This window comes from Mesoplodon bidens, assembly GCF_964165515.1.
Source record: "Mesoplodon bidens genome assembly, chromosome: 6".
Taxonomy (NCBI): domain Eukaryota; kingdom Metazoa; phylum Chordata; class Mammalia; order Artiodactyla; family Ziphiidae; genus Mesoplodon; species Mesoplodon bidens.
Window position 1 is genome coordinate 57,607,462 of NC_138162.1, and position 7,512 is coordinate 57,614,973.

Sequence of the window (7,512 nt, forward strand, 5' to 3'; positions counted from 1 at the left end):
TTTTAAGCTCCCTACCATCACTAAAGTTTTATCGCTTTATAAGTTTGTTGCATACATGACTGTAATGGGGTCTTATATTTTATTAGTAATGATTTTGCCATTTTGCTTGTCTGAGCCAAGAAAAGCTATATAAAGGAATAGAGAGAAGAGATGCATTTTTAAATTCTGGAGCCCTGGGGGGTGGGGGATCTTCATAAGCACCACCTCCACCAGTTAGTTGAGAAGTTACCAACAAGTTTGTGGAAACTAGCACAGAAAAGATGCTTTGCAAAATAAATATGTAGTTTAATTTTAAGCTCTTTCTTACTTATTTTTCCTCTGATTTTTTTTCTGTTGCATTTTGTATTTCTCTCATGTGACTCATAGCCACCAAAAGAATTCACTTCTTTAAGTGAGATAAGCAGGTAGACCCAATAAATTTATTAAAATAATGCTGAATTAGGTGTTTACAAACTAATGTAAATGCTCTGAAAGAAACAGTGTTTTTTAAGTAAACACATAACAAGTGATACTGACCTAAATGGGGTTGGTATAGGAGTTGGAACCAAGAAAAAATGTTGGGGGTATTGGAAGGAATAGAAAGTGCAAAGGCATGAGAATGCTAAAATATGCAGAAAAGTCATTAGAAGATGAATAACTCTCTGTAAATAGCTGCTGTGGAGTTTACAGACCCATTTCTAAAGGTCTGTTCTTTCTGGTTTGTTTCCATTGGATTCCATGACGTTTTAGGGCCCTAAATGTTGCCTGGGTGATAGTAGGAACCAGCTGGTCAGGGAAGAGCTCTGTATCACCTCAATATCAATACATGTTGATTTATATTACTGTGATTAATATGTAATCCATGCCAGTTACATATTATTTCATTAGTAGCACTGGCTTCCAAGCAAAATTTCCTGTATTACATAATTAACAAAGGGATGATATATACAAGTTACCATTTCTATAAAGTATTTGTTTCCTTTATGCAAGGAATGCTATTAAAGTCTGAGTGAGGAATTCAAGAGGCCAAAAAGGACTCCTACCACTTGTAAAAGCTGATCCTGAGAAAAGTTTTATAGAAAATCAAGACAGTAGGGAATGAGCAGATTCCCATTATTTCAGGCCTGGGAATATTTCACAAACCCCACCAGCATGTAGACCATAAGCAGTTTGTTTTGGTTTTATTTGATTAATTCTGTTAAACTACTCATCCATCTTCCACAAAACACCACCATGCCTCTCCTCCTTCTATTCCTTTTGTTACTTTCTTTTCATCTCATTCTCTGCCCTCCTGAAATGGCTGACTTGTATTATAATTTGAAGTTTGCAATCAATATAAGCCAAAGGTTTTTCTGGGGGAAAAAAACTTTGAAGATGATATACAGACTGTCTCACAGACATCTACATTTTATTGGAAATTTACAAAGGAACCCCTGTTAATGCCCTTCTCATTCAGAAGCCCCTGACATTAGACCTCCAGTATATCTATAGAGTCAGTGCTGGCACATAAAATGTTTTACAACAGAGTTAAAGTGGAAACTTTAAGACCAATTACAGTAATTAAACCATGGCTCATTTCCCTTTCAAATTTGGCCTTCTCCCAAAATGCATAATCTATTTGCCTATCTTCTCTTTGGAATACTCTATATTATGAAAGGATTGGTGCTACTTCCTTTGAACCCTTTCTTGTGTGACCTCAGGGTCTCCATTTCATTTTAACGAAACGCCACTCTACCTTCTTCTCACTTTACAAATTTCTTCATCCCCTTGCCTTAGCTGAAAACTGGGTCTCCCTGAGAATTCCCCTTTCTTCTGACCAGATAATAGGTACTGAGCTGTGGATAAGACTGGGAGTCAGAACCAGTCATGAGTGTCTGCTGTTTGGGTGGCTTTCAGTATAGTCCTAAACCAGATAGGTAAAGGTTATTCATTGTTTTTCAGTTTTCACTCATCTCGTAGTATAAATAATTGCATTTTGTTTTCCTTATCAAATTAAGTTGTAAATAATTTCAGTGTGTGTCATTATGTATTTTATAATATGTTTATAAGAGATAACATATAAACATAAAACAGTAAACATTTTTTCTGTTCACAAAGCCACAGATAGGTCAACAGATTATGACAACACACAGAGTTTTCTTCTGAAGGGTGAATGTTGGAAATATTTATATCCAATGGCTTCTCATTCTGTCTGTGGGTTATGAGTACTAAGCTCTATCACCTTTCCTAGGGCACAGCAGTACCCTGTACAGTCTCCTATATCTGCTCCCAATATGCCACCTTAGAGTTATAAGCTATAAAACTTGCCTAAAATATTTTGTCATCCTCTACTACTCTCTAATGTCTAGACTGCCTTGGACAGTTAAAGATATCATATATGGATCCATTTCAGAGCTGCAGGAGCCTTTTGATCTGTTTAAATCCCACCTTGAACAGAAGAATTTAATGTCATCCCCTTTCTAGGGAAAAAATACATGACATTTCATTTTACATTCACCCTCAGGTATTTATTATGTCTGTACAATGATGGTGCTGTCCCCATCAGTCATTTGAGACCAACATATAGGGAAGTTGTTCTCAACCCTGGCTCTCAATCATTCATGTTCTAAATTTTGAATTCACTGACCAACTTCAGGACTACAAAATTAGAATCTCTAGTTTTGGAGCCAAAAATTTCCATAGTTGTTACTCTGAAATTCTTGTTCATGGTAAACTTACAAACAGTACAGAAAGTAAACAGAATTAATATCTTCTGAAACCTCCCTATCCACCATTCTCACTATCCAGGAGTAACCACTATTTTTAAAAACTTTTAATCAACTTCCCAGAAATATAGGTACACATAATTGTAAACAGCCCTGCCCCAACACACACATTTAGGAAACCATTCTGCAACTTGTTTTTTTTGATAGTAGATCTTTGACAACTTGCATTAGGAAATAAAGATGCACTTCATTTTTTGTATAGCTGCATAGTTTTGTATTTTATGGATAAACCCAAATTTTTTAAAACCAGTCTCTTATTATCAAACATATAAATTATTTCCTTTTTTTTTGCTACTACATATGCTGCTATAAAGAACCTTTTTTTCATCCTTGTATGAGCAATCTGTATCAATTTATAGAAGTGATATTGCTGAGGCTAAAGGCTCTCTCTTTTTCTCTCACACAAACACACACATACCGTGTATGTCTGCACATATGTGTGTGTAAAATATTTCCATACTTACGTGTGTATATATGTGTATGTGTGTATCTTCAATAATAAATATACACGTATATGTGCATATATACTTTTCATACTTAGATGAGTTATAGGAGTGGAACTGCTGAGTCAAAGGGTAATACATATATTCATGCATATGTAATATGTATTTCTTTCCATACGTATATACACACTACATAAACAGTATACATATTTCCATACATCTATTTATGTATGTGTATATTTGCATACATAAACTCAGTGGAATTGCTGAGTCAAAGGGTATGTATATGCACATACAGTTTTAATAAATACTGTAAAGTTGCCTTCCAAAATGAATGTACCAAGTTACGATAGTATGTAAGAAGACTGTTTTCTGAAACTTTGCCAATGTTATCACTCTTTTTATTTTTGCCACACCTGTAGGTATATGTCAGTGTTTTTGTTACATTTCTTTACTAACCAGTAAGGTTGAATATATTTTCATAATTTTTTGACCATTTGACTATTTGAATATCCTCTACTCTAAACTGCCCGTTATATTATTTGCTAACTTTTCTACTGGGTTATTTTTTTACTCACTTATGTATTTATATATTCTAGAAGTTAATATTTTATATGTGTTCAAATAATAGTTTTTAAATCTTCTAGTGTTTTGTGTCTTATACCTTTGGGGTTTTTAGTTTGAGCATGTGCAATATTAGGGAAGTTTCTCACAGAATTTTGATAATCAAGAGATACCTGAGGGAAAAAGCTAGTGTCCTAGGACATCACGGCTAGAGGGTAGTTGGGTGGCGTGGCACAGACAAGGTATTAGTAAAATGCCCTCTCCTGTCTCTGCCTGTGGGATGAATTTGCTGATCCAAAATAGAAAATCATTTTAAAAAAATAGAAAATAATTTTCCTCCATTCAAAAACTCAGATCTGCCAAGTCAGTTTTTAGGCCAAAGGAAGAGAGCAAAGAAAAGCTCCGACATTCAATGATCCTCTTTCTGCAAAAATGACCCATCAATAGTTCACTTCCTATTGACTCTGTTTAGCACAACAGAAAGGGCACAAGGCTTTTAGTCCAAAGATCTTCTTAATGATTCCAGCCCTGGCACTTGCTGGCTATAAAGTATCTAAGATTTGAGTGCCTCTAGGCCTCAGTCTTCTCACCTGTAAAGTAGGGTAGTAATCCAAATTCAAAGAGCCGCTGTGAGGATAAGTAATACAAGCGAAAGTGTGCACAAATAACACTGATCAGCTCTTGATCATACTGTTCTTGAAGAACACAAAGCCAAAGTCATCTGGAATTCCAAACGTGTTTGGAATGCCACAAATTAGTTGTGTTGCTAAAGAGTCATCTTCATAATTGTATTTTGCTTAGTCTAATATTAAAATTAGGTAGAATTCCCCTGCATACCACAACTAACAAAACACAGGTGTTGGGTAGCAGGGGAAAACCAAGATGGAATTTAAGTTTTAAGTTTTATATTCATTGAACACAGAGCTTACTGTATAGTAGTAATCTTACTCAGTGCTCTTACTCAAATGGCATTCCCCTGAAGTGGGTAACTCCCCTTATCCCCAGAACAAGTTTGGGCGGAGAGGAAATGGTTATAGGTTAAGCTATACAGGCCCAATCAATACAGACAGATTCCAGAATTTAAACTTGGTTGGGAAACTGAGGCTCAGCAGACCTTTCAGGCATAATAGGATAATGTGAGGTTTAATTTTATGTGTCAACTTGGCTAGGCTGTGGTACCCAATTGTTTGGTCAAACACCAATCAAGATATTGCAGTAAAGGTATTTTTTAGATATAATTAACATTTAAATCCATAGACTTTAAATAAAGCAGATTATCCTCCATAATCTGTGTGGGCCTCATCCAATTAGTTGAAGGCCTTAAGTGAAAAGAGGTTGCCCAAGGAAGAAAGAATTCTGTCTCCAGGCTGCCTTCTGACTCAAAACTGCAACATCAACTCCTCCCTGGGTCTCCAGCCTGCCTACTTGTCTTGCAGACTTCAGACTTGCCAGCCCCACAACTGGGTAAGCCAATTCCTTAAAATAAATCATACAAGCGCACACACACACACACACAATTGGTTTTGTCTCTAGAGAACCCTGACTAATAATTTCAAGAAATGTGTAATACAGGTTTTCTCACCCTCCCGCACCATGGTTTACTGCCGCAGCTAGTAACTCTGCCTGGGTCCAGGAAACCCTTCTCTCTTCCACTTCTCCAGGGTCCTTAAATGATACTGTGCTGAAACTGGGCAGCATTTCCCCTCCAGGATGCTTTCTCTGATTCCCCACCTCCTAAAGTACCCCTCTTCTGTTTGCCATAAAATGAAATCCCCTCACTATAATTGTATGTTTTTACTAGTCCATCTCTCTCCTATGAGGTTTATTTGGGGGGGGGTGGAGGAGGGGAATCATAGGTGTGGTGCAAGACAGTGCAAGACCGGCCTTCCACGGAGTTTACATACTAACTACTGACAGACAAACAAGTAAACAATTACTTATGATAACTTCTGTATGGTAAGTGCTTTAGGGGAAAAAAAAATACGGTGCCTGGAGGAAGAGTCTCTGAGGGGGGCGGGGGGGGGCGGATACCTGAGAAGCGCCCTGAAGGAGTAGGAGCTAGCCTTGTGAAGAGCCAGAAAGCGCATTCATTCTGTCACAGAGGAGCGGCAAGCAGCCTCAGCATGGAGCCTGGGTGTTCCGTAAATTCTGAGGGAGTCCTACAGGAGAGGGGAGAGGTGCATTTGTAAAAGTTATTTAGAGTGGCTATTTAAGCCTGGTCCCTAAGTCTCACTTCAGCCGGCGGGTCAGGAGGTTACATCCTGTGCGGAGGTGAGGGACGGGGAGTGGAAGCAGCCTGCGTGCCGCTGGACCCGGTCTCTCAGTTACAGTACGGTGGCTTGCACCATTCAAGCCTCACTTGCCTCCTCTAGATAGTGAGAGGCTTGGCGTCTGATTCATAGGACCTGTCGTCTGTCTCGCTATGGATCCACTCCTGCAGCTCGGCCAGTAGGCTCGGCCACAAGTAAAGGAAGCCACTTCGAGGCGGGCCACCTTTCAGGCTCCGAAGGCTGGGCCTAGTCCCACATCCTCTCTTACACGCCGGGCCGGCCAGGCCGCGCCTCCAGCCCGCGAGGCTCTCGGCCCATTGAGACTGACTTCAGGCCCGGGAAGTTGGGGCATCGGGTCAGCACCGCCCGCCTGAAAGAGGCGTCCTGGGCTCGACCACTCGCCTTCGGGGGAGCCGGCGAACCCGCGCCAAAGCTCCATCCAGCCCGACAGCCGGGACCCGTCAGTCTGCGCTCCGGAACCCGGCTCCTGCGTGTCCTCAGGCCGCCTCGGTGTCCTCGACTCACCCCTCCTTTATGCGGCTCTTTCCTTTCCTTCCCCCGCTTTTCCTGTGCCGAGTGGACCCCAGCAGCGCGGGGGGGGCGGGGGGTGTCCAGAAAGAAAGGGTCAGTGATGTGGAAGAAAAGAGGGGGAAGAGGGAGGAGGGGAGGAGAGAGGAGAGGGACCACGCCGAAGAGTCAGGCAGCAAGAGGGAAGGGTGTCGGAGCGCCGGGCGGAAGGAGGAGGAGGAGGCTGCGGGAGGAACGACCAGTGGACGCGGGGACAACGGGAGAGCGGGGAGCAGCCGTGGGGGAGGGGAGCACCGCGGCAGGAGGAAAGAGGAAGAAGCGTTCAGATGCTTCTCTGAGCGGGATGTTAAAACCGAAAATAAAAATTGCCTGGTGAATGGACTGCTGGCCTAGCCCAGAGCCCTCCGCAACGCGGGGAGCAGGCAGGGGAAGGGGCGCCCCGATCCAGCAGGGGTTGGGGTTCGGCTCCGCCTACCTGGTCCGGCGCGGGGCCCGCCGCTCCAGCGGCGCCAGCGCCACGCAGTGTCCAGATGTCGCAGCAGTTTCCTTTAATTTCGCTCGTTTCCCAAATCGAGAAGTGGAGCATAGCGCCATTTCTTTAAAAACTGACATCCAGCCTCCTGAATGGCGGATAGACCCATGAGATAAATTTGCTTTTTTTTTTCCTTTCTTTTTCTCTTTTAAATAATCCGGTTTGGAGAAAGGAAGAACCCCCAGCGTGGGGAGCGAGGAATAAAGGAAGGGGGACAGGGAAGCAGGGACGCGAGCTGGACCGCGGCGGTTCCTGATATGGCAGGGTCAGGTGACGGATGTTGCGAGGGGGCGGGCTGCCTGGAGATGCGTTGTGGCGTCAGGACCTTGAGCTGTCACCGCGTGGGGCGCCCGCGCGGAGGGTGGGAAGGTGGCGGCGCGGGCGGGTGAGGGGGCGCGGACAGGGCGGGAAAGAGGAGGTGGGCGGGAGGG

The 7,512-nt window shown here is 42.6% G+C and overlaps 1 long non-coding RNA gene across 4 annotated transcripts in view; it reads right to left on the reverse strand.

Annotated features, from left to right (window-relative positions):
- LOC308618874 overlaps positions 1-7,334 on the reverse strand; it is a 35,204-nt gene extending 27,870 nt beyond the window's left edge. For all 4 annotated transcript variants that reach the window (XR_014016090.1, XR_014016091.1, XR_014016092.1 and 1 more), the window contains exons 1-2: positions 7,025-7,334; positions 5,783-5,910 (exon numbers count right to left, since the gene is read on the reverse strand). This is a non-coding gene — a long non-coding RNA (uncharacterized lncRNA). The remainder of the gene's footprint in view (positions 1-5,782; positions 5,911-7,024) is intronic.
- Between the last annotated feature and the right edge of the window lie 178 nt (positions 7,335-7,512).